Source organism: Prinia subflava, chromosome 4, assembly GCF_021018805.1.
Source record: "Prinia subflava isolate CZ2003 ecotype Zambia chromosome 4, Cam_Psub_1.2, whole genome shotgun sequence".
In the NCBI taxonomy this organism is placed as follows: domain Eukaryota; kingdom Metazoa; phylum Chordata; class Aves; order Passeriformes; family Cisticolidae; genus Prinia; species Prinia subflava.
Genome location: NC_086250.1, coordinates 45,900,760 through 45,928,049, shown reverse-complemented (window position 1 = coordinate 45,928,049; position 27,290 = coordinate 45,900,760). Strand labels below are relative to the sequence as shown.

General features: G+C 38.8%; 1 protein-coding gene across 24 annotated transcripts in view; it reads left to right on the top strand.

Moving 5' to 3' along the window:
• Positions 1–27,290, top strand: part of NRCAM (neuronal cell adhesion molecule) — a 146,989-nt gene that overhangs the window by 33,833 nt on the left and 85,866 nt on the right. For 22 of the 24 annotated variants that reach the window (XM_063396656.1, XM_063396654.1, XM_063396660.1 and 19 more), the window contains exon 2: positions 10,899–10,994. The exons of the other annotated variants lie outside the window; for them this stretch is intronic. The gene's annotated coding sequence lies outside the window, so the exon portion shown is untranslated. The remainder of the gene's footprint in view (positions 1–10,898; positions 10,995–27,290) is intronic. 24 annotated transcript variants of the gene reach the window in all.

The following is a 27,290-nucleotide window of genomic DNA, read 5'->3' as shown; positions in this document are numbered from 1 at the left end:
ATGCATGCAAATCAAAACTTGCACCTGCTGTGAGTTTCAGTATGTGGTAATTTGGTTCTAATGAATATAATGTTAATTATTTTAATAAAAGTTCCATATTATAATATTTAATAATGACTTTATTTCTACATGAATCCTCCCTATCTTTTTTGGTTTCTTTGTATAATGTATACAACCTGCTACTTTCTTCCTCCACTGCCAGTATTTGCATAGTGTATTTTCTTGCTGAAACTATCTTTTGAATGTGTGGTTTTAGTTGACCTCTGTTGCCATGTAGTTTTACTATCTTTAAAGGAAATGCAAATAGTTCAATTCTTTGTCATTGCAGAGGTGAAAAAGCTATTATGCACGTGTGTCTCCTGCTTAATGTTCCTGCAGTGGCTACTATAAAAATGAAATATTCATTCTATTCATGCAAACCAAATTCAGCAGTTAGTTGCTACACTAAAGCATTTGACAACTTACAGAATATTAATGACAGATGGTCTTTGTGAAGATGTAAATGACGCATCTAGAGACAATACTTTGCAATCACAAGTATAATTACAAAGAAAAATATCAAATGTCGTATTTCCATAAGTAATGCCAAGTTATTCAAATGTATTTAAAATCAAATGTAGTTCTGACTGGACTGCAGCAAGGAATGGTTTCAAGCCTTTGAGTGTTTTTTCCTTTTTCTATATCCAGGTCAATAGTTGAAACTCATTCTAGATCAGTAGTCATGAAAATTAATTTGCCTATCAGAAGATTGAAAAAAAAATCTTTTTAAAATTGAGGCCTTGAAGTCTTAATTGTATAGTATGAAAGAACTCTGCCTAAGTGAAAAACTTACAATGTTTAAGAAGTTAAACCTGAAAGCAGTTTCATGTGTGTGTTTTGGGATAGATATTCATGGTTTAGTCTTAGAAGTAAAAAACAGGTTTAAAGTGAAAGTTTGTGGAAGATAAAGCCCAGAAAGGCAGTTACGTGCAACTTTTCCCTTTTGAAAATAGTCAAATTCATCAAACTGAGGGCTTCCACGCCACAGCACTTGTGTCAGTGTGGGTGTGCCTGTTCACACCGGTATCCTGTGTGGCTGCTCAGTTTTTAACACTCCTGTCCCCTGTCCCCTTCCCCGTGCTGCTCCAGCCATGCACGGCAGTGGTGCCTCGAGGGCCCCCTCTGGGGCCAGCAGTGGGCACTGGGAAGAGCTGGGACACAGCAAGACTGGCACGGAATCAGAAGGCCAGGACGTGTCTCCATCTGGTTTTTATTAAGACCGCTTTACTACTGAGTGCTGGTTTTTTTTGAATGAAGATCTTGTATTTGAAACTAATTGGAAGAATTGTTATGGATTTGTGCCTTTTCCAACTATACAGCCTTGACTGCAATACGTGCTGGAGGAGAGACTTGAGATAAAATGTACATCTTTGCTAAGTAGATGCAAGCCCCATGGTTTGTCTCTGAGGAAAATCCCTATTCATTGTGTTTTAGGATCGTTGGATGGCAAGGACAAAGGGGTAGAAAAGAGTTGTGGTGGTTTTGTTTTTTTGTTTTTTTGTTTTTTTAACTTCAATATGTTCCTCAGATGGGATCTGCAAGGGTGAGGGATTTTCTTCCCTGTCTCTCTAAACCAGCTGTGCCATTGAGGGGCAAAGTGCTGAAGACTGGGTGAGCCACAGCAAGTGCTGCTCAGTAAAGGAGAAAGCACTGCCACACACCACGTTCCTCTTGCTGTTATTTAAAAGAAAATTACAGCTGTCTGTGCCAGTGCTTTGGGGAGCCCAGTTCTTTTGTATGCTTGGCATGCTCTGTGTGTATGTACTGAAAGCAACCCTTGAGGAGTTTCAGGTGGCTAAACGTGGTTTCAAGTTGTCGGTCATGTTATTGACACAATTTAAGCAGACAGCTTCTAAATTCTATCAAAATGATACAGAGAAAGAAGGGTAGATAGCTAGAGAACATTCAAGTAAAGTTTAAAGCACTGATAATTTGGATTTTTCTGTGTGTGATGGTAGATGAGGATGGGCAGAGGAGCATCAGCAGCTGAATGTGGCCTCCATTCCAGCCAGATTCTCTTTGGGTAGGGCAGGCTCAGGTGTAGCACATATATCACGTGCAGAAGTTTGAGCAGTATGTGCCTTACCAAGCAAAAGCAAACTTTTGGACAGCTGAAGCATCCCAGAAAGATTTCTTCATACAAAGAAGGCTCTATTTCAATAATTTATTTCTTTCCCTTGAGAATGGACAGAATCTTGATTCTGTCTTGTTGGGATTTTTTTGTTTGCCTGTTTGAATGATCTTTTAAATGCTGCTTTTTGAATGATGCTTTTTGTTTTGTGTTTCTGGTTGGTTGGTTTGGGTTTTTTTACAGAATCAAGATTGTAACCTCACTTTGTAGCTGTCATCTTCTTCCTTTTATCCCCTTCCCTTTCTTGCCCAGGCTTGATTCTGTTTATTTATTTATTTATTTATTTAATGTGTAGTTGATGTAAATTCATTTTGGCGATGCACTTGATGTTTTTACTTTCAGTAACTTCTAGTTATCTACAGGCACTGCAGCACCAGCAGAACTGTTTTGTTCCTGAAGCTGCAATTGGTTAGAAGCTGCTGCTAAATCTCCTCATGCAGATGTTGGGAAGTGCACGTTTGTCCACACTTACACTGTGTTTCTGTATGTTCAAACAACTTTGAGCATCCAGTAGTCAAAGACACTCATTGTGCACAAAGAGGAAGAGCAGAGCATTTGTTCCACCACGAAAAGGGATGGAGAACAGTACTAGAGAAAAGCTTAGCATAATTAAAGTTAATGCTGTGAATCTTATTATGGAACTTCCTCATTCAAAAGTAACATGAAAACATAAAGAAAGCCCGTGTACAAGACTTAACAGGATGTGCTGGTAAAATACCAAGTGAATGAACCTTGAGTTGTTTGAAGAGGACTCTTCTCAGTCAGCTGTGCTGGAATCACTTTGGGGAAATCTCACACTCCTTGGTAACTTCTCTGCGTGATAAGCGGCTTTATATGCTTTACGTATGAGAACAAAGGCTCTCCCTGTAGAGGATTAAGAGAAATGGAACCTGTGTGAGTCTGCAGCCCCAGAGTGTGTGGGAAGGGATTTTCTGTAGCTGGCAGATAGTCTGCTTTGGCTGCGACAATAAACTTAAGGAAAACGTAGAAAGGAGACAAAAGTGTAAGAATTGTGACCAGGACATACATGTTACAATTATTTTGGAGCGGAGAACAGTTATTCAGGTCTAGTTAAAAATTACTTAACCTGATTTCTCTACCATAATGTGTTGGTGATAGGGCATCCTGGCTATGTTCTTGTATAGAGCATCCTGTTGTTTGTAGGAAAAAAATGCAAAAGGAATAAATTATTACTGAGAGAGTAACAACAATAGGTTTAATTAAAGTATATCCATGAAATTTCAGTGGTAACGCTTAAAACCAGTAGAAGTGATTGTGATGAAGTTTTAAATAATAAATAAATAAATTCTGTACTCCTTAGAGGATCCCGCTCTTCACAATTTTTGCTTTGTAATATCAATTGACTTATTAGATCCTCTTTAAAATTCACCTCTCAACCCAAGTACTTGGGTTGACTATTTGTGATAAGGATACGCAGGTGGCAGTGAATAATCATCTTGCATATCTTGTCCTTGTGAAACTGTCTTTTTGAATGTCATCTCCACTTTAAAGTATTTGCAGACTCCACAATCATAAAGGCATTTTTCATAAAGAAACTCAAAGTTTTTGCACACCAAATTATGATTGCTGAAAACTTTTTACTGGAAAAGTAAAGGAAATTGAAGCTGGAAAATGGAAAAAAATCAAGTTTGTATATACAAAAACATAGCAAAGAGAAGATGAATCTGTCAAAATATGTACAAGAAACAAAGCTAAAGCAAGGCTATGCATTTCTTTAAGTGTCATGTAAGGAAATGGAAACATTTTGCCTCTTGCTTTTCAAATGAACAGTAGTAGTAGTAGTAATGTGATCCAGCATGCCTAATCTCAGTCCTACTGTGATCATCAAAATGAAATATCATCTTGGTCGTGTGGACATGCCAGAAGACTTAATGGTGTACCTTTCAATACCTAGATCTGTACTCTAAAGATTATAATACTGATATGACTTCAGTTGTAATTGTTAGGGATACAGAGGTTTTTAAAACATTCAGTTGTGCAAAGTAACAGGTAAAAGAAGCAGCCTATTTTATTTCATACTGTGATTGTGAACCTTTGATCTTCTTCTTTGCCTTAACCTAACTGCATGAGCAGCTTCTTTTTGGGGTCTTCCTTTACCCCATTCCTGGGTAATTGTTACCCATGCGCATTTCTAGAGTTACAGATGCCATATTTCTTTGCCCAGTCCAACCTACCAAATTCCAAAGCCTGTGTCTGGGGTTAAACTCCACCGTGAGGTTAGCTCTTCAGCTGCGTGAAGGTCTCAGATGAGTATTGCACGAACTGAATTTTGATGGGAGTATGACTTTGACCTCAGAAAGCATAAATGATTTGTTACTTTTCCTGAGTATTATCATGTCTGGAAAGAGTTGAGGACATTTGGAAAGGAAAGCAAAAAATATGTGAAAAAAAAAAGGATGAATAATTGCTGTCATCTGACAGTTCCTAGATATTTGTCAGAATCTGTTTCTTAACTTTTCTAACAAACAGATCTCAAAGTAAGGAATTGTGTGCTGTATGCACACATCACAGGTTTTTTTCTGCTTAAACAATTCAAGAGGTCAAAAAATAGGTTTGTTAATATGCAAATTGTGCAGTAAGTCATTCCTAATGGTTTATATTAGTTTAAAGCTTCCTGAGGCTAAGATGGTACTATGATTAAAAAACAAAAACAAAAACTAACAAACAAACAAACAAAAAAAGCCAAGAGTAACGTGATTACAAAAGAAAAAAAGTGCATATCTCAGTGAACATTTCCAGAGGCAGACATTATGATTACTTCTGTTGAAGAAAAAAAAAAAGCTACTGTGACTGAAAACCTTCTAATAAAAATGTATAGGGAAGTAAGGGAACCATTTCAAAGGCTTCTTTTTAAGTGTCCACCACAAAGAGCCTATTTTATTATGATAGCTGCTGTCCTAACATTCAAGTGACAGATTTTGCTATGGGTTTTGAGCTGTCCATTAAATATAGCACCTCCATTTTTTGAGTGTTTTGAGTAGCCCACTGAGTATCTACTGTCTGAAAAGTGGCAGTCGCAGTGGGAAGCTGAAGGGGAATGGGCCTCTGGAGCATTTAGTGTTTAATGGATCTACAGCTGTAGTGAAGCAGTGTGCAGAAATAATTCTGATTAGGCTTGGTCAATCAGATGACAAACTGAGCCCTGCCCCTCCATCATTCGGCTCTAAAGGTCAGAGGACAATTTCTGCTTAAACCCAGTTAAACACAAAAACTCTGGTCAATCAGTTATAAATGGGCAGATTTATTGATACAGCATGCTGTCGAAGGCAGAGAGGAGCAAGTAGTTAACCTGCTGTAGTACCCAAATTGTTTTCTTCTGGGACTTCATTTTGGAAGGGATGATTGAAACCATGAAAATAGGTATTTTGAGAATCGAGCTTTTCCAAGAATTAAATGTTACTGAGTAAAAAAAACCAGATTAATACTGTGCCACATTTGTGGCATGTTAAGTAGCTTCTTATTTACAGTTTCATGTCTGCTTTTGTTGTGTGAGTGTACAGCTGTAAATGTGCAGTTAAAGATTAGTAACTGAATGGCAGAGGTTTTGCCTAATTAACACTTCATTATTTGATGATAAATTTCCACATAAAAAAATGAATGACTTATAAAGGTAATTAACCTGTGTCCTTTCATCCTTCTCAGCTAAGTGTTCGTAGCTCTAGAATCAAGACATATTTATGAAGTGAGAGCTCAAATTAGGATACTCAGGTTTTGTCAAGTTTAAGACTTCAGGTGGATGCAGTCATTACTGAACCACACGGGCAATCTTCTTTGAAGTGCATTCTTAAGTCTAGCTCATGTTCTTGTGAGGAAAAACATTGTTCTAAGAAGCATGAAAATGGAATAGGTTTCAAAAAGACCAGATGAAGTTATTTTTCTGAGTGCTAATAGAGGCTGACAGAATTCATCCTGCTACCTATGAAAAGGTGCAAACCCCTTAAAGTTAGAAATGTTTTAACTGGACTTTAAAAACAGAAACAAACAAAAACCCCTAACAAACAACACCCCTCAAATAAACAAACCAAAACGAAAAAACCAATCAAACAAATAAGCAAAAAAACTCCACCCAAACCAAGCAACCAAAAAAAAAAAAAAAAAAAAAGGAGAGAGAAAAACCTGGATTTGTAATGGAACAAACAGAAAGTTTTTAAATAGGGTTTCTTTCTTTAGGCGTTGAAAAAAATGTTAGTTTTCTGTACCACTATTGCTTCGAGGTAGTTCTTTGGAAAGGAGGGGTGGTCCAGAGGCTCATGTGGTGTATTAAATCAGTGTCTTTAGGACTGTGGGCAACCACATTTGCTCCTTTAAAATGTTTTCCTTTATTTCTCCGTACATCTTCCTTACACTGAGTACAGACTGTAGTTTTTGCAGTGATCTGTCTTTTAAACTCACTGTTGGCGATAGGGGATTGTCCCACTGGCAAGTCATCAAGTAGAGTAAATATAAAGGAGAAATGAAACTATATCTCTAAGTAAATAGGCAAGTCACAGGTAGCTTCTTGGAAGAAAATTATGGGTAATCTAAGATCTGGATAAAAATCTTAATGTTGTTTGCATTTTTGTATGCATTACATATAATGAAAAAACAAACATACATATATATATTGTTTTTTAAATTTTTAATTACTCTTAAAAACCAAACAAATGGAAAAAATGCCCTAATAGCGTGAGCGTAATTTTATTAAAAGGTTCATGCAGCTAAGCAGATTTAGCTCTGCTTTTCTATAAATACAGGGAAATGTTTAACCCCCATTGTATGGCCACAAAGCCTGTGCTGATCACACAGAAGCTTGGGAGGGCCGAGGACAAAGCGGCGGGCGGCTGCAAAGGGCCCCTCTTGTGCGTGCCCCTGCACACAGGCCAGCAGCAGCAGGGCTCAGCACCAGGGTTTTGTCAAGTTTGCAACATGAAGGGGAGCGGGGTACAAATCCTCACCCCTTGCTAACAGGGGGAAAGGAAAAAGTAACGCATCAACAAAGGAAGAGGACCAAGACAGCTGCATAGCTACATGCACAAGGTAACAGCTGAGGTTCCTTTTCTACCTGGTCACTCAAATAGTCGAGATTTATGTACCTTAGTATGAGTTAGTTTGATTTATTGGAATGAAGTGTCGTGGAAAAATTCAGGCTGTAACTCTGAACAGGAGAATAAACCTACGCTATGTAACTTCTTGGAACATTCAACTTTGATTAATAGTCTAGGAACTGAAAGAATGAGGTTATAATTTGTATCCATGAAGGAAGGGCATGGCTTTGCAACATATTAAAGATCAGATGAAATCTGTATTCTGTTTTGATTAATATAATATGCATAAAATTTGGGCATTGTTCTTACAGATGTAAGAACATAATAAAGTAATCTAGGCTGGACTACCCACTCTACGAAGTGTCTTCATGAGGGTGTACGTATCAGAAATGAAAAGAACAAAAAGCAACTTTTGTTGTATTTCCAGTATATTTTTTTCCCATTATTACTTTGGCAGAATCATCTGGTATTAGGCACACCCTGAAATAAGATAGATATGACAGCAAGATGGATCACTGCCCTCAGCAACCAGCCAGGGTGGTTTTTCCTTTTCTGGGAGCTCCTCATTATTCCTTAGCTCTGAAAGAAAAAAATTACACAAGGCTGAACAATGGAGCTCTGCAGTACTGGATTGCATAAAACTGTGCTTAAATACATTAAATATCACAAAGCAAATATTTTACATTAAAGAACTTTGCACAGTATTGCAAACAGAAACTGAATTATATATACGTGTGTATAGATACAGTATTAATTTTATGAGAAAGCTGCATATTGACTCACTATTGCTTTTTAAGGTTACATTAAAAATATTAAAGTCTTGACATTTTAAAGAATATTTTTGAGTACATTTTATATTAAACCATTTAGCCAGTCAGATTATGAAATAAAAAATTGGCTTTTTGTATTTTGGATTTTTCACATTTGAACTTTTTGCATAGTCACCTATTGGAATCTATGTATTTCTTTTTCTAAATTTAGCTTCCCTGAAGTCTATAAGCACTTTTACAAGAAAAGAAACAATACTATTTAACTTGTAGTTACGTGAATATCTGAAAGAATAAGTATGCAGTAAGCCTAATGTCAGATGTGGAAAATTAAAAAGTGCGTTTTACATTTCCACAATGTTCTACTGACCAAGCAAATTATATGACCCCAAATACATCATAATTTTTTAAAATATATTGCATCTAATCTAGGAACTTGTTTTAGAACCATCATTTTTATCCTCCTCCTTGATTTTTATTTCCTACTTGTTTTTTCCCCTTCTTTTAGTGAATCTTAGAAGTGTTGAGAAGATTACCTGTGGTGTCAACAGAGCTGTGGTTTTCTGTTATGTATGAGGTCTTACACAAGTCATCCCTGGGTGTCAGAACATGCCTAGCTTTTAAACAATGCCCTTGAGGTGACAGATGGTCTTAAATGGCACAAACGAGAAGACAGGGACAAATACCTGTCATCAAGCTAGGCTGCTTGGCAATGGCTGGGCTATGTCTGCATTTTAGTGCTTTAGAAAAGGAGTCTCTTGAAAAAGAAGGCTGACCATAATCTGAGTGTGGTCTGGGTGCTGTGGTGTTCCTGCAGCCCTGATAAGAAGAAGGTGGTATTCTTTTACTTCAGAGTGCCCAGGATAGTGGGAGCTGTGTTGCAGCCCATCAAAGTCATGATGTGACAGGTTAATACTGTAAATCCTGAGCTCTGCTCCAGTGGGTCCCACGGAGGCAGGCGGAGGCTGCAAATAAGGATGCAGTGCCTGGAACACAAGAACTGCAGCGCTGCCAAGAGTGGACAATCCAAACTTAAGGCAGTCTTACCCATGCTGTTTGGAGGGGTTCTTAGGCTGGACTGTTCCCTAAAGCACACCCAGGTTTTGTCTTGGAGACAGTTTGTTAGGGGCTGAACCAGCAGGAAGCAGGGTGAATGCAGGGAGGACGTAGCTGGTGTCTTGGTGTAATGGGATCTGTGTGATCACTGTCAGCCTGTGCTGTGCTCAATTAGGAGCTGCACGCATGTGGCACTGCTGAATACAAATTCTGTGTTGAATTGGGCTCATCCAGGTCCTGCTGGTTTGCAGGCAGCTTTTCCAGCTGAATATAGAGGCAGGGGGTTGGAAGTGATTTGAGTGCCTGAATAAAGATGAAGGCAGTGAAGTGAATCTCCTAAGAGAATTTCATCCCAGTGAAATAAATTATATATGTATGCCAAACCTCCTGATGTTACAAAGATAATGTATTGTTTCAGTGTTTTATTATGTAAGAGCAACAACTTGTTTTGGAAAAGCATGATAAAAAGCAATTTATGAAAAGTGTTGCTTGTTACTGAAAGAAATAGGTACAGGAGAGTTCTAGTCAACAGTTAAGGTTTGGCCAACTGGCAGGCCAGTCTAACAATAAAAGCCTTTTAAAAATATATGGAAAGAAATTGTGTTATTGAATTATCAATTTGGTGAGAAATTAAGCTGATCTTCCTGTGTCACCACTGTAAGCTGAGATGTTGCAGTCTCTCCTGGTTTACTTTACAAAACAGCATCAATCTGCAGTTAAGACTAAACAAGGAACTTTAATTACTTTACTACAAATAAAATGTATATACTTTTATGTATGGGACACAAAATAACAGGTGCTGCAGTGATGCTAATTTGCTGCAGTTCTTCACCAGTACACTGAAATAGGGACTGCATATTGTGCCAAGCATAACTGAATTTGCAGATAAGCAACATGTTAAAGCCAAAAGACCATAAGGGGAGTCCTCAGAAAGTTTTTGAAGCTCACTTCCAAAATTTCTGGTCCTTCTTGAACCTTGCTTACTTGAACGTTCAGCTCCTCATGTGCACTACCATGGAAAGCTATGCAACTTCTCAACAAAACATTAAATGTGTTTGAAATAGGTTAAAGTAACAACTAAGAGTTGAGAGAAACTGGCTGCAGAATTCTTGTGAATAAATGAAGAAGGTAGCAGCTGAATTCAAAACAAACTTCTCTTGCTGTGTTTTCTTTCTTTGTTTTGTGCTTTTAAACTGGGGAGGAGGGGAGCAGGGGATGTGAGTCCCATCCTTCCACTGGAATTTAGGATATTTTCATAAAAAGTGGGAGTTAAGACAAATTACAAATTTTCCTTAAGTCACAGTCCTCTCTTTCTGGTCAAGTGCTGTCTGTGACCAAACATCTTCCTGCAACAGAGGCCTGCTGTCAGGTGCTACCACCTCTTCCAGTGGATGTCTTTAGAATTTTGGGCATCTGTAGCACAAAGAGCACTGAAGTGTTTAGTCCTGGGGTACCCAGTGTGCTTTAAGCTGGGTTTCTGAACACTGCAAAGAAGTGGTTAGGCTTCCTAATTGTCTTGCTCAAGCTTTGTCAAGCACTGACTGGTTATCACTAATGGTGCAGTGAACCTGGATGAGCTATGGTTGCTCTGGTTTGATCTGATGTAAGTGGCTGTTTTGGAGAGATAAATGCAAAACACAACTTTGAAACCTAGGGAGCTACTTTTCTTTCTAATGCTTCTTGTTTTTTTCTTTGGCCCAACATATTTTAATTAGTTACTATTAAACTAATAGTCATTTGACTTAACTGAATTTAGTATTGCAGCTTTATCAAGACATATATGAAGTATTTGTTCTAATTTAAGACTGAATGCAATTATTTGCCTCTATAAATATTTCAGGTTGTATGTTATTTTTTCAGGCAAGGCAGTAACATAAAGACCTGTCATACAGGAGATAAGAAAAGGAGGAAAAGTAAAAAGAGAGACCAACTTTCTCAGAAGTTATTTGTACAAAGGTAGGTTTTCCTTCTAAATTTTATTTTCCCATGCTGAGTGGGGGGGGAAAAAAACCCAAACTAGTGGGATTAATTTTCTATCTCTTAAGTGTTTCTATCTTTGAATTTTGCTTCTATTAACTCCTACCCAGGATAGTCATATAACACGTTATGCATTTACCTGCATTTTCATGTTTGTTTGAATTAATAGTTTGTGATTTATGGTTTGTTTTTTTTTTTTAATTTCTGCTCAGATTTTAACTGAAGGTCATATCAAAATACATTAACTAGAAAAGCAGCTAAAATAGTTTTTAGCTTCACATAATTGCAGATAGCCTTAATTATTTCTGATGTTCTTTAGTGGAGAGAACAGGTGTTGGGGCAAGTCAAATAGTGAAACAGTGAGTCTGGGAAAAATGGTCTTAGAGGGAACATGAAATATTGTACTGAAAAATTTGAAGTTTTTTCTTCTAGCATAGACTACAGATTTAGTGATAGGAACATTCTGAAATGTTTGCTCAAATGATTTAGGTCCTAACACCTTTTTCCCAATCCCCCTTGAACTGCTCCCTGCTCTTGTGTTTGCATTGCATAACTCTCTCAGCATATGAAGAGACATAGCTTGACTTGAAATGAGAAACAGCTGCTGAATAGTCATCAGTGGTTTAGTATCTGAATTATTTTAAATGAAAAATCTTATTTGGGGATCTTGAATGCGGTATTATATGTAGTTAAGTAGAACAGAACTTTTCTATCTTTTACAGTACGTAGGCGTGGATGATTGTAAAGTGTTTTATCCCTCATTTATATGGTCAAGCAGACAGAGCATTGGAAAGCATCATACATTTAAAACAGAGAAGGGAGGAGATGGTCACTGAAGCATTTAGACTTCTGAATTACTTGCTGGCAGTGTTGCTGAAAGTAACATTTAGTGCATCTCTCCCAGCAGTGAAGATACTTTGTTTGCTTGTTTGTTTTTTACCTCTTCTGAAATGGTTCTTGTGTTAGTCACTCAGGAGTTAAATGCATCATTGGATAAAGAGAACTGTTACTGTAAGGTTTTTAAACTAGACTGCTCTGAAAAAAAATGGCCATTGAAGACTCTGAAAGGCCTTTTGGATGGTAAACAAGTTAAGGAAGCTCTGAAGTTCTTTGGCTTTGCTACTGGCTGCTCTCACTCACCAGGATCCTGGCACTCTATCACTGTGCCTTCACTGCCTCCATTGCTCCAGTGCTCCTGTCAGGGAATGCCACCATACAATACATCCCCTGGGGCTAATTGGATGAGTGACAACCAGCCAGCTCCAAAGTGACAAGTGTTTGAATGCCTAATTGGGTCAGTGCACAGGTGCCTGCTCTTCATGAATGAGATGTTCTAGCTTTTCTCTGTGATGTTCTCTTGGTTCCTCTCATTTTTCCTACAGTTGTGAAACAAAGCTGTCAATACTGTGATGTGAGAGAAAAGGCTTTATCAAAGGAGAAGGATGATTTCCCATTGCCCTGCTTTGGTTAAACTAGCTTTACTGCTTGAGTATTGGCTGGAGGAGACAGAGGGAAATTCATTAAAGTGATGGAAGTTTGCTGATACAAATGGACATTTCAATAGACAATAAGAGGAATTATTTGACTGGTGAAAACAAATATATTGCTTGGGCATCAAAAACAGCATGGGAGAGAAGAAGAACTTCTGTTGTATCTGCACAGTGAGGCTTTCCCTAAGTCAAATAAACAAGTTGCCTTCGTATACAGAAGTCAGACACAGGCAACTGTTTTGTCTATTGAAGGCTTGGTGTGTGCATAGAAAACAACTGAAAGCCCACAGTCTATGTTAATTAGATGAATTTGCCCTCCTTTTGTCTCTTCCACAAAGAACCATCAGATACCTGGTTAGAAAGGGTGTCTGGAGATAGTCTAGTAAAGCAACTTGCTGCTTGGGCAGAGTAGAAAAGGGCTTTTCTTTGTTTAGGTGGAATTTAATCTGGTTTAGTTTGTGCTCATTGCCTTTACCTTTTGCTGGGCACCACTGAGAAGTGTTGTTTACCCTTACCCCCTCAGGTATTTATACACATTGATAAGATCTCTTGGAGCCTTCTCCAGGCTGGAATCTCAGTGCTTTCAGGCTCACCATGTCAGATGCTCCAATCCCTTAATTGTTTTGGCAGTCCTACACTGGACTGCTTATGTTTGCTTGTACTGGGCAGCCCATGAGTGGATGGAACCCTTCAGGTATGTCTCAGCAGTGCTGAGTGGAGTGGAATGATCTTGATCTTGACCTGCTGACAACATATTTTCCTAATGCAGCACAAGATGCTTCTGGCCTTCCCTGCTGCAAGGGTACACTGCTGGCTTATGGTATTGCTGGGAGCCCATGAGGGCCCCCAGCCTCTTTCCAGCTGATCATTCCTCATCCTGTTCTGGTGCTTGGGGTTATTCCTCCCTAGGTGCAGGACTTCTTATGTTCCTTTGTTGGACTTCATAAAATTCCTGTTGGTTTATGGCTGAGCTTTTCAAGGTCCTTCTGAGTGCCAGTGCAGCCAGCTGGTCTGTGAGCTGCTCTTCCCAGTTGGTGTCATCACTGTATCCATTGCTGAGGGTATCCCATTATCCAGGTCATTAATGAACTCGTTAAGTGGAACTGGCCCTAGTACTGATCCCTGGAGTACACCAGCAGACGTTTCTCTAGCCAGACTTCAAGCTGATTGCAACCCTTTGAGTTCAGCAGTTCAATCAGATTTCAGTCTACCTCACTGTCCATTTCTGTAGTCTGTACTGTATCAGTTTGTCTGCAGGGAATTTACCTGCTGCTCTGGTGTCACTCACTGGGTGACATTAGCTGGTCTGTTTTGCCCAGAGTGTCTCAGTCCCAGCAGGTGCTCCTGGCAGGGTGCCTCTAGGAAAGCAGTGTCTTCCCAGTTCAAGGTTTGTTTAAAACAATATTCTCACTTTTGCTTTGGCTGACTTGAATGTGTGTTTCTAAAATAATTCTTTTTCATTGGTGTATATTTAAAAGTGTGAAAAGAGTTATTTAAACATAGTCAAGTTTGAAAATATTCTAAGTGGTGTGAAGTCAGCTAGGTAGCTTCTGTCAACACTGTTTATACAGCAACTGTTCATGTTCCTCCCTGTCTTTACTAATAAAAAAACCTGCTGATGGAACTGGAAAATAAAGAGAAGAAAAGGCTTGACACGGTGTCTCACAGATGTTTGAGATAAACAGACTGAGGAGAGGGTATTTTTAATTGGTAGGAGTCAGAGGAATTGTTTATAATAACAGAAGTAAAATTCTTCAAGTTCACATTATTCCTCATAAAATTTTATTGTGAAAAATGCCCTCGTTCTAACAAGGCTGGCATATTATCTAGTTAAATTTAAGAAACTTGATTGCCTGGAAAGGAGAAGCATATTTCAATCATCTGTTGTTTCCTAACGTCAGCAAAAAAAGGATGAAGAGAGTTTCTTATTCAAGAATCAAAATGTAAGCATTTTACACGACAGAAGTTATCTCTAGAAATCAGAGATGTTTTTAACAGATAGGAAAAGGGAAGGCTCTAGAAAGAGAACTTTCCTACTTTCATTTGTGGAAAGACATGAATTTATGATTAAAAATACCTCACAAAGCTTTCATTTATTGATAATAAACGGATGTGTTTCATAAACGTATTTACAGCTAAAGAGAGTTTAAAGAGAAGTAGCTGTAGCTCATTTAGGGATCACAGCCACTCTAGTTCTACTGAAGCCTGCCCAAATGCAGTAAGTGTGTGGTGTCTAGGATAATTTTAGTGTTCATATAAAACATTAGGTTTTGCCCAGCTTTTTTTCTTACTTCATAATCTCTGATTTCCTCATATGTAGATTAAATTAAATGGACCTCTTTAATCACTTGTTCTTTTTTTAGATGTCTTGCTGTGTGTTTTTCCAATGTGTTCAAAAAGGACAGCATGTAAGGAAAATACATAATCTTGAGTTTCTCAGCTACTGATGCATGCTCATTGTACAAGAACTTTGGGTGATGACTTATGTAGGATAGAAATGATACTCCTCCATCATTGCAAATTTGAGTCTGTCCCTGTGCATGCAACCACTGATGCCATAAATAAACGTTTTATAACTTTTTTTTTTTAACATAATGTTAAAAGGGGAAGGATGGTAAAGAAAAGAAACATTAAACCAAATTTTGTTAGTTTGAAACTTTCTGGATAACTAACAGCAGCAATTAAAGCATGTTAAATGTTATGAAGTCTGTTACTGAATTGTCATGGGTTAGCACTGGCCAGATGTTAATGTACCCATGAGTGTATGTTTTTTCCTAATGAGCTACTGTGAGATGTGGTCAAGAACAGAGCAGAGCAGGCCTAAAACTTGAAAACAGAGAACAAAACTTTATTACATTACATAGGAACAGAAATAGAAAGGAAAACTCTAAACACACACAAAACCAGAAATAAAACCTTCCCAGAACATTCCTTCTCCTCCCCCAATTTCCACCCCCTACACGTTACCCTCTATAGACCAAAACCTTGGGTTTTAAATCAAACAATCACCACTCAAAAAACACCAATCTTCAATTCAGCAAGGGAGAGAGGAGTCTCTCTCTCGCACCACAGACTGTTCCTCAGAAAACACGGGTCCGCCCCTTATGTGTTTCCATGTCACCCGTGGCACCGCCCGGAGAAGTCTGCCAGGGTGACACTCTCTTTTCCATGTCCAGTGCTCTCACCACTGTCTATAGTCTGAAGCTGCATACAGGGCTCTTTTAAGGATGCTGCATGCCGAGCTCTCCCCTTTTTACCCAGGGGCCGGGGTTCTGAGAGCAGGTCTCCCCTGAGGGCAGAGAGCGCCACCTCACCCTCCCCCTCTCTTCTCTGCTTGCTCCACTCTTCAAGTGCCAGTCACTGTAGCAAAAGCAGGGGCAGCTGTATCCACCCAAAATGCAGTTTATGTTCAAAAGAGACTTGAGTTCAGTCTATGGCTAACATTATGCAAGAGAAGTCCAGCTCAAAAGCCACTCCTCTTCAATTCCCTGCCCATCTAGGGTTCTTTCCAATCGTGCTTTATCATCTTGGTCCCAGGCTGTTTTTCTTTCTGTTCTGAAACCACTAGCCTTGAGAATCAATGTCTGGGAAAAAAGTTTCTTTCTGCCTCAGAAAGGGTTAACAGTTCCTGGCTCCCGGCAGGGCGCTGTGGGCTCAGGCACTTCCAGGCTCGGAACTCCCACACGCGGCTGGGCACCTTCTTCCGGAGGTGGGGGGGGGAGGAACAGAAGGCACCTCCACAGTTTTCCACCCCTGGATGGGGCCAGCTCAGCTCCAGTCCTGCCCACTCTCTTCCCCCCCCCGGGGCCCCAGCTTACTTCAGCCTGGCCGCGTGGTTCCCCTCCCCTACCTGCCCTGGGTAGGGGAGGAGGGAAACCATGCTCCTCTCTTGAAAACGGAGCCAGAAAAGAGCAAGTCCCTCTGGGAGGCCTCACTTTTAACCCCTTGTGTCCTCGGAGGTGTGTCCAACCCCTCAGTGGCCACTAAAAATGCCAACATTCAAACCTGACCACCAGCCTCTTGAAAAAACTCACTTCCCCTCAAACCAGGACATGAATATACAATCAAACATTTTCTGAGTGCATCACTAGTTAGAAAGAGAACCAAAAGAAAGTTGCAAATTTTCCAAGTTGATGGTACTCCCTGTAGCTGAGTCTACTTTAATTATGGGACAACTCCTAGGTTACATCTAATTCTTTCTTAGTTAATACTTCAATAGCTTGGACATATCTTTTTTTTATAAGGAAGCACGGAGTGAAAATATAGGAGAGGTATTGAAACAGTAAAGTTTATAAATCTGACACAAAAAGAGAATTTCTTTTTATATAAGTGCATAAAAATTTGACTTGTCACCTAAGTCCTCCTGAAGTTTGGAAGACAGTGAGGTTTATATAGTTTTGTCAATAACCTTTCCCCCCATAAAATAATAATGCTTCAGGTAAAGCTGACATGTAATTTACACATCTGCATTTACTTATTGCAGCTAGTCTGTAAGGCAGCTATATAACTTAATCTTTAAAGATGCTTCAAGCTATATAATTAGTAGAAAAATACATTAACTTAGTTTTTGAGGTCTTTTGGTAGAACTGGAAGTCATCCAGTACAGCCTCCTGTTCAAAGCAAGGGAAACTGTAGAGTCAGAGCAGATTATTCAGGGTTTTGCCCCATTCAAAAATCTCCAAGGGTGGAGGTTCTACAGTCTCCTTGGGCAGCATAGTATGTCCTACCAGCTCTACTTGGGAAATTTCTTACTTAAGTCTGATTGAACTTTTCTTTGCTGTACTTTTTGACTACTGCATCTTGGCTTTTTGTGGTGCCCCTTGAAGTCCAGCTATTTTCTGAAACCCCCTTCTTCTGTGTCTTTAGGGATTGGTATTAGGGATATACAAAAACCTGAGCACCACCATTTTCAATACTTTTTATAATTCTTAGATGCTATTGGGAAGCATTTTACTTACTTGCCTTACATCTAAGTTTACTAAATATTATTTGGAGTATATTAACATGAGAAATGGTCAATAAAAATAGTCCTGAAAAAGACTGCAGCATGGTGCCAAGCCTTTCTGTATTGAAATCCCAGAAGGCATAATTTTTACTGGGTCTGTCATGGAAGACTTGGAAGTGCTGAATTTTTTCTAGAACTCTTCGCAAAGATGTAAATTCATGTTCATAATTTCAGTAGTGTGTAGTAAATGAGGAAGCTGAAACAAAGGACATCATTGAATTTTCAGAAAAACTTGTGATACTGTATGACACAAAAGATGAGCTTACAAAATCATTTAGGAAAAGATCACTGGAAGGGATTACAGCAGAATGTAAAGGAAAAAGGGTAACAGTTCAACAAGGGGAGGGATATATTGTTTTTAAATCACTATTGGGTTTTAAATCACTATTTTTTATTACTGTCTATAATAAAGCAAAAAAAAAACCCCACAGTTTCTTGTTGTAAATTTATAGAAGAGTTACTAAATATAATACATAATATTATGGGATAATCTGGATAGATTTATGCATCAGAAAAATGTAATGAAGGCAGCAAATGTTTTGTATTTTAATATCTGGAGGGCTTCAGCCTTTGCTGAAGGCTGATGTTTTGCAGAGGAGTCTAAATGACCCTTTAATTATCTGAGTATTTTCTAGTGTTTTGCAGTAGGACTGTATTATGTCTAAATGTATGTGACTATTTAAGTGACTGATACAATGTAGTCTTCATTTTAATTTTATACTATTTCTGTCACAGAATTCATATTCTAAAAATTTTAAGACATTTATGTTTTATTGATTTAGCTACATGTTCATGTCTGCCACAAGATGTTCATGTTATCAGTGTTACAGGTTGGTAGTGCATGGAGAGGTATCTGGAATGTGTGGATTTATTTCTAAAAATGTAATATATTAGCAAATTTAGATCTGTGCTCTAGATGGAATGAATAAGGGCAAGCAGTGTGTTGTAACTAACTTCTCCCTTCTCTTAATTTCTCAATAGATATCTATGTCAGTTAGTTCTCCCTTATCAGAACCCTACAGTACCACCAGGGGAAGGCACAAAATGGGTAGAAAGTAATTTACTGCTGAAAATAATAGTAATTGCTCCACTGAATGGTCTTTAATCATGATTTTTCTGCAGTCTTCAAATTTGGAACTATGTTTTCTTACCTATCTCTAGGAAAAAAATACCAGTCCCTTCACTGGGATCGGAATTGCTTATGATTTCAGAGCCTCAGTTTCTTCTGAGAAAACTGAAACTTAACCTTCTGAAACTTGTTCAGAGAAGCCAGGTGGAAGCTGCATTTATTCTTTATGCACTGCACTGCTCCAACCATGATACTGTGTGTGTGCCAACCAGAATTAATTCCTCAGTGACCCCTGTTGTCTTCAGAGGAGGGTGAGGCTGGTGCCCGACCTCAGGACAGTATTCCATGAGCCCTTTGCTTCTTCAGGAGAGGAATTTGGCTTATTTGCAATTCAGAGGCTCAGCAAAGACAAAGAAGAAGCACCTCTAGTATCTCTGGCTTGTTTTTGGGAACAGAGGGAGTCCTGTTGGTACACAATAAATATGTATCACATGTGCTTCTGCAAGCAGGTCAGACCAAGCTTATAGTAACAATTTAGCTTCACTATGATTCTTAAAGCTTATTTTTAATCAAAATTGAAATAATGCCATTAAAGTTAACCCCTTGTGATAATGTTGTATTCTAAAGCCATTAGCAGGCCTGAGTATCTACTGTCTAGCAGTCTTGGTTTTTTCTGAACTGAAAATTTAAAGAATATTTCCTAAAATATTAATAATAAAACATGTCATGAGTGATTAATAGCCTGTAGTCTATCATAATTTCTTTTTTTTTTTATGGAGGACTTGTTTCCAAACAATAAATTCCAAATGGATTATTCATTCTATGCCAGGCATCTAGCATTATTACATCTCAGTATTACCTCAGTTTACATTTTCCTAACAGGTAACAGAGTTTCCAGAACTGCATGAGTTATATAGTTTACAGTATCGTGAAATGAATTTAGCACTTACAGGATTTTAGCTGAAGTTATTTGGCCTTTTCTTTAAAAATTTCTTCAAAATAGATGATTGTGGTTTAACCTCCATATTTTCTGTCTTATAAAAATTTTGAGTCTTTTTGTTTCATCACTGACAATTATTTATTTTGAGAAGGGCTGAATGTGAGACTCTAAAATTGTTTCAGTTACCAGAAAAAAAAAATTACTAACTTCATGTTCCTCTCCACTGTATTTCCTATGTTGTGTCGTCATTTGAACCTTGCTGACATGAAATGTATGGTTCATAGTCAGTTTAGAGGATCTGCCAAGAATGGAAGAACTGTATAAGGGGGCTGAATAACTGAAGTTTAAGTTTCTAAGAAACATTGTCAAACAGGAAACATTTTAGTTGCATTGCCAATGTAGTTAGACACTATTTATCTGAATATCCCATTCTCGAAGTATTGTTCCAGTGGAATGTCAGATTCCACCAAGAATGGTGAAGGTTTTACTTCCTGTGTATGGCTGTATTTAGCTCAGTAAATTTCATCCAGTCAAATATTGGTTTTTATGACTGAAGGGCAACTCTGCCCTCCTCACTGACTGTGGAAAAATGAATTACAGGCTGTTCCCCTGGAGTCTCTCAGGGCTGATCTATGCCTTGGAAGTTTTGTTGGCAATTTACTGGGCAATTAAATTCCCAGGAAGTACTTCAAAGTAAAATGGATCTTTGGCTGGCAGGAGTGGCTGTTTTCCAGCCAAAGAAAAGAAAAAAATGTTGCAAGAAGATTTAAACCCTGTGGGTATATGTTAAATAACCTACCACTAGCTGTCAGATCCTTCTACTGCCCCAGGTGTGTTGATACAGATTTCTCCGGTCCACCACGTGAAATGGCAGCTCTGAGGCCACAGAGGTTTGGAAGGTATTAAATCCTTCACCTCTAGAACATCAGACTGCAGAAGGATGATATGCTTCCACCCATTAATGTCTTTCAAATAGTTGTGAAGGTTATGGAGTAGAACCATATAGTGAATGATGGTGTGGAATAGCATAAAGCAACCATTCATCCAAACAGTAACAGTTGCCTTGGACTGCTTGCAGAGCCCTGAAGAATCCGACAACTTCAGTTCATGCAAATTAAATGGATTAAGTTTCTTACCATTTACTTTAACTTCTTTTTTCCATGATACTTCTCCATGTCTCATTGATTCAGCTAGTAGAGTGTTTGCTGTTGAAAGAGTAGACAGTAGTTTGTGGGGTTTGGGCCTTTGGGATCCTTTCCAGAACAATGAGGTGGTTCATGAGTGTGGAAAAGCGGTATATTCATGAATTATATTAGTTGATATAAAAAGCTGCAAAGACACAAAATATTCATGCAGCCTGCAGATACTAAAGGTGGTTGTGGGATTTAATGGGAACGATAAAAGAGGTATTTTTCTACATTAACATTTGATTACACAGTTCCCACAAACCACTACCTGCTGTAAAATACGATTGGGATTCTCAACATTTTCACATGAATGCTGCTATCAGCTTTTAACTTAATTTATAAGTAAGCTTTTAATCTGAATATTTTGTAAAACCCGTTTGCTCACTCCAGAAGTGTCCTTTGTTTAGGCAGTTGAAAATTAACACAAGTCAAGAAAAGCTGATGGAGCATTTTTTTTCTCCTTTTTGGAATCCATGCAGAAAAGTGATGAATAGCTTATGCCTAAACTACAAGGAAGCTGATCCCCGCCTATTCTTTTTAAAAACACAGTAATCCTCCCAAGGTGTTTGATGCTTATTTGCTGGTATCATTAAATAAGTTACAAAGAGGATTTTGAGAGTTGATTCTTCATACTGCTGTTCCAAAAGTCGTGCAGATAACCCGTATGAAGTTGCAGGAGAATTTGTCATTGATGCAAGGTAATTTTCATTGATGTAACTGTTTCACTTAAAGGTCCAAGAAGAAATCTTAGTTTTGTTCTTCTCACAAGCACCTTGTAACATGGTCTGCTCTTCAGCAAGTTGGACAGAGCACTCATAAAGACCTGGAACAGCTTCCACAGAACAGAAACTGATGTATCAGAGGTTCCTATTAGAGGGCAGCCCTACACAAGGCAATACCTGGAGTTTGGCACACAGTGTACTCCTTATATTCTGCTTATTTTACTTATACTCCTTATAATACTTCCTTGTTATACTTCCTACAAGCAGTTAGATTTTCTTGAGTGCAAAGATACTCAACTTAGGGAGTAACAGAAACTCCTGAGAGTCTCAGGATTAGGGCTTTTTGCTAGCTTAAGCATGAAATGCTAAACACCTACTATACAGGTTTTCTCCTGCTTTGTAGCTATACGAGCAACAGGCTCCCTAGGGAGGTGGTCACAGCACCAGCCTGTCAGAATTCAAGGAGCATTTAAACAACACTTCCAGGCACATTGTGGGATTCTTGGGACTGTCCTGTGCAAGGCCAGGAGTTGGACTTGATCCTAATGGGTCCCTTACAACTCAGCATATTCTATGATTTTGTAATTCTACCACACTAATGTGCAAAATGTGGTTGCAACCTTTTTCCATATTCAAAGACATTATATGTTCTCATCACTGCACAAATGATTTGCAGTTCTATTTTCTGATTCTATACTGATATAATAGTACTTTAAACTCAGGAGAAAGAATTTAAAAGCTTCCATTAGTTTCTGTTGTCTAGGTAGGTATTTCCTCACTGAGATAACTAGCTGTTTGAACACTATGCAAAAATGTGTCTTTTGTGTTCAATAGGGGACATAGCTGCTCAAACCAACTATGTGAATTACTCTTCTTATGGTATTCAGTGCTTGAAAACCTGTGTCTGTTGTTTCTGGGTTTGGTCCAAGGTGTTCAAGGAGGATCTTGTGTCTCATGTATACAGTATTTCATCTTCTCAGCTTGTTCATTGTCAAGTTATTACATATCCTTGAGTTCCATAGGGTCCAGCGTTGAATGACCTAACCAGACAATAACAAGGTTTTCCTTTCTGGAAATGTACAAATAAACAAATATATGAATTCTGAGTTGCAGATTGTAGCAGCAAATGTTCCTGCACCCCTGATTGTTCTTGCAGCTGCAGTAGCACATCTTCTCTTGCAAAGGTTCAGCTCTTCTCCTACACCTGCTGTTCAGTGAAGGGCTCTGCTTCAGGAGAGTCTTGCCTTCAGGAGAGCTTCAAGAAGAGGTGTTGTACAAGAGGTGAGCCTGTGAGAGAAAGGTTACAAAGAGCACAGGCTTAGGACCCAAGCAGACTGCAGGGCAATATGCTGTGTGTGCGGTGTACCTTGACAGGTGTCAGCCCTTATCTCTGTTATGTGTGCAGTTACCATCACTGTCTGTCTGGTGCAATGACTGCCTGTGACATGTTGTGTCTGACAGTGGCTGCTCTGTGAGGCCTGCGAGATATGGTTGGCACAGCACCTTTGCTCTCAGGCACTCTAGCACCTTGCTTTCTTCTCACACACCTCAGGAAAGCTGATTACCTGACCTATACTCCACTCCTGAATTTAAATCACCTTGGTTCACCACACCTTGCATTTTGCCTACAGGAAGAACCCATTTTGTACCAGGTTATATAGCTCCTGTGTTACTTGTACTCATCCAGGTGATAACCTTACTTGTTTTGGGTGCATTCATGTCTAATTGAACTTAGCAGCAGAATTCCTATTGACATTACTACATTAAGATATAATTCATTACCTTTGGGTGTCTGTTGTGAGGTTGCATTCCTAGTGGGATATGAAAACTGATGGAATTAGGGTCAGAATATTTAATTTACGTCTCTAGTTGATTGTGTGAAGCTCTTTTCATCTGTACTAGTCTACACAAGTAAGAAGATCCATACAAAGATGACTATGCTTTTTCCAGCATAATTAATTGGAAAGGAGAGTGGCCATGACAGGATATGGAAAGCTTTCTGTGACACATTGTGTTACGATTTTGGCTTGGATAGAGTTCATTTTCTTCAGAGACGGTATGGGGTTGCCTTTTGGATTTGTGCTGAACACAGTGATGATAATATAGGGATGTTTGTGGTACTGTTGAGCAGGGCTTACACAGATCCAGGGCCTTTTCTGCTTCTTGTACTTCCAGGAAGCTGGAGCTGCATGGGGGGCTCGGAGGAGACACAGCCAGGACAGGTGACCCCAGGTGACCAAAGGGAGATTCCATATGACATCATGCTCAGTATGTGCAGTGGGGAGAACAAGGAGAAAGGGGGAGATATTTGGAACCATGGTGTTTGTTTTTCCCAGGAACCATTACACCTGATGGGGCCCTGCCTTCCTGGAGATGGCTGAACATTGCAGAGCAGTGGATTAATTCCTTTTTGTGCTTTGCACGGCTTTTGCTTTTCCTATTAAACTGTCTTATGTGTACATCTGAGGATAGAAAACTAGAAGTTCTGGCCCTAAACTTGTTAGGCAGAGGCAGGAAATAGGACCTCAGCTTTTAACAGAACTGAGGTAAAATCTCACTGACCCTTTAATGTAGCTGTGTGGGCACTATCATCAGAGGGGAAAAGTGCTTACAGTATCACTTTGTGTTCACCTGGGATCAGTGTTAGAATAGTACAAAGTAGTAGGTGATTTCAGACGTCTAATTAAACACCAGGGATTGCATTCCCTCTGTTGCAAAAGGTGAGGTATAGTATTTGTGAAATATGACAATTCTCCAGTTGCACCTTTTCCTGCAACCCTTGTAAGACTTTCGTGAAATAGAAAAACTATTACACTGCAAAAGCATCTGTGGAGCATCTTCATTTTCAGGCTTTTATTAAATAGTTAATCTAGATGGGATTTGTGGAATCCGAAGCAGAAACATTGTTAAATAATGTGTGCTAAGGAAAACATAATCTTCATTCCACAGAGGCTTTTGGTTTTGTTTTGGGATTCATGAACTCTCGTGGGCTTTCTAAAAATTAGCAGATCTAAGTACTGTAACAGCTCAATAATGTAATCTGTCTGGTATCAGGAGCCCTCTTTTGCAGAAGCTAAGTGTCTTTTGCTGTCTGATGTGGTCTGATAATATTATAAAACTCTCTGGCTTCACCAGAGAGTAAATGACTGAGTATCAGCAGTTTGTAAAGCCTTTTAATGCTGCTGAAAGCATAGATAATGACAGTGTACAGTGCTAGAACAAAACAATAAAGAGTGGGATATACAAAAGTTGATGGCCACTTAGTTTCCAAAATGATTACAGTTCATGTGGTTTTGGCTTTTACAGCTTTTGAGTATAAATTCTTTTTGTTGAATTTCTGTGAAGTGTTATTCAGGAAATGCATTTCTGCAAGAAAACTGTCAAATGTTTAGCCACAGAAAGCAAAAACAGTTCTTTGAAATCTGTCATCTAGTCATCTGTCTGTATATTCATTAGTTTTTGAAAAGTCACCAAAGCAGACATGAATTAAAAAGGAAAAAAATGTCTTGAAAGATGTATCCTTCTCAAGTTAAAATTTATACTAGAGTTTTTAAGGAAATTACTGGCCTAATCTAGTGCAAGATGACAGAAAAAATTGAACATTCTGCCTGGCAAAATACAAAAATAATTTGAATCTACACACAAAATGCTTTTGTTTTGTAGTTCTTTTAAAGGAAATCGTGATAGTGTAGAAAAAGGGATGGGCAGACTCTGGGAACAGTAGAAAGTCTCTTTTGTGTCTACCCACTGCAGTGCACTCTGTCAAATGGCAAAAGGAAAGGCTCTACATACTGTCACTGCCAGTACCTTTGTACAAAAAATGTGTTTTCGTTCATCAAGAAAGGTTGACATGCTTTTCATTGCATTCTGTAGTCAGTAAGATCATGTGTAAATTAATTTTGAATTTCTGAGTACAGCACCTTTAAACCTACAATTAGCTTAGTAGAAAACTTCCTGCAAAGTTCTTGTGCTCATTGACATCCTTCTGTTATTGTTAGTAACACATGTGGTACTGCTTTCATGTTTAAAGTACCTGTCTACCTTTTGAGAACAAAATAAATGGTTATTTATTGTCTGAGATAAACTTCCTGATACTGAGAGACTGACCTAGGTGCTGCAGTTTGTCTTGACAGAGCTTAACTGAGCTAAATGCTTTTCCCCTCAGAAGCATTTCTCCACAGAGAAACCTCCAAACAAATAAAGGATTCCTACAGATCTGAAAAGATGACAGATGTGTGTTCTCACTGACAATGCTGCAAGAGAGGGAGAAGCTTTAACAGAGCCTGGAAAGTGTCGTGGCCTGGGCAAAGTGGAGGCAGTGAGCTGCTCCACCAGGGTGCTGCCTGAAAAGACCATAAAGCTTTCAGCACAAAAATAGCACTGGATTAATTTTTGAAAGATTTTCACATTGGACTCTCACAGATCAATTAAATATGTTTTTAAAATCTCCTTTTTGGAATAATAGTGGGATGCCTCTTGGCCAGCATTCATGTCAAAAGCAGCGTTTCTCTTCTTTTACTGTATTGGCGGTGTTTTAAAAGTTCCTTTTTTTCTTTTTTTTTCTTCCTAAAAGGATACCAACAGTTGAAATGAAATTAGGAGCCAGAACCTTTGCAAATCTTTATTCTCCTATGAGCTTTTCTTTAACATGACACACAGTTTAGCTAATTATTTGGAAAAAATAGATTTAAAATTCTCATATTAGCTCGATGAGTTCTAATGGAAAATATTGAGTTAATTCTCCTTCTGTGTCACATTCCAGAATATTATATTAACCTAACAAATTTTCTGTCAATGATCTGTCTTTGTTTGCGCTCCTTTTCCATAAATATCTTAAATATAATTTTTCATATTCTTTTTTATTAGCTGATTTGATTATTGGGTAACTGATATAATTTGCAAACTAGTGTGCAAATGGAGAAGTTCTGTTGTGCCAGAAGTATTTAAGATTCAGTGAGCACAGGAGTTGCAATCAGGGTGTTATTTTAAAGAAGTGTACCCATCACAGCAACAAATTCTCATTGTGTTGAAAAACATAGCTCTAATTTGTTAGAGGATGGACTAAACATTATTTTTGTATGTGTTTATATGTATATATACACGTATATACACACACGTATTATTAATGTGTGTGTGTATATAGTTACTTTAATATAGTAACTTTATCACTTATGTGCACCATAACTTTTATAGAAAAAAAGAGTGGTTTGGGTTGGAAAGGACCACGGGCAGGGACACTTTATACTAGACCAGGTTGCTCAAAGTCTCATTCATCTCTGTGAACACTTAATGGATGAGACATCCATACTTGCTCTGGGCAGCCTGTTCCAGTGCTTCACCATCTTCACAGTAGACAACAGCTTCCTAATATTCAAGATAAACCTACCCTCTTTCAGTTTAAGGTCACTCCCCCTTGTCCTGTCACTACTTGCCCTTGTAGAGTCCCTCTCCAGCTTCCTTTTAGGCCCCTTTAGGGGCACTTTTAAGTCTCACTGGAGACTCCTTCAGGTTGACCAACCCCAATTCTCTCAGCTTGTCTTCATAGGAGAGGTGCTCCAGCCCTCTGATCATCTTTATGATCCTCCTCTGGACTTATTCCAACAGGTACACATCTCTATTGTGTTGGGGACCACAAACCTGTGTGCAGCACTCCAGGTGGGGTGCAGCACTCAGAGGGCAGAGTAATGGGGGCAAATCCCCTCCCTTGCCCTGCTGCCCAGGCTGCTTTCGTGCAGCCCAGGACACTGTTGGCTTTCTGGGCTGTGAGTGCCCATTGCCAGGTCATTTTGAGCTTCTCAGCACGCCCAAGGCCTTCAGGCCTGCTCTCAGTCCATTCTCTGCCCAGCCTGTACTTGTGCTTGG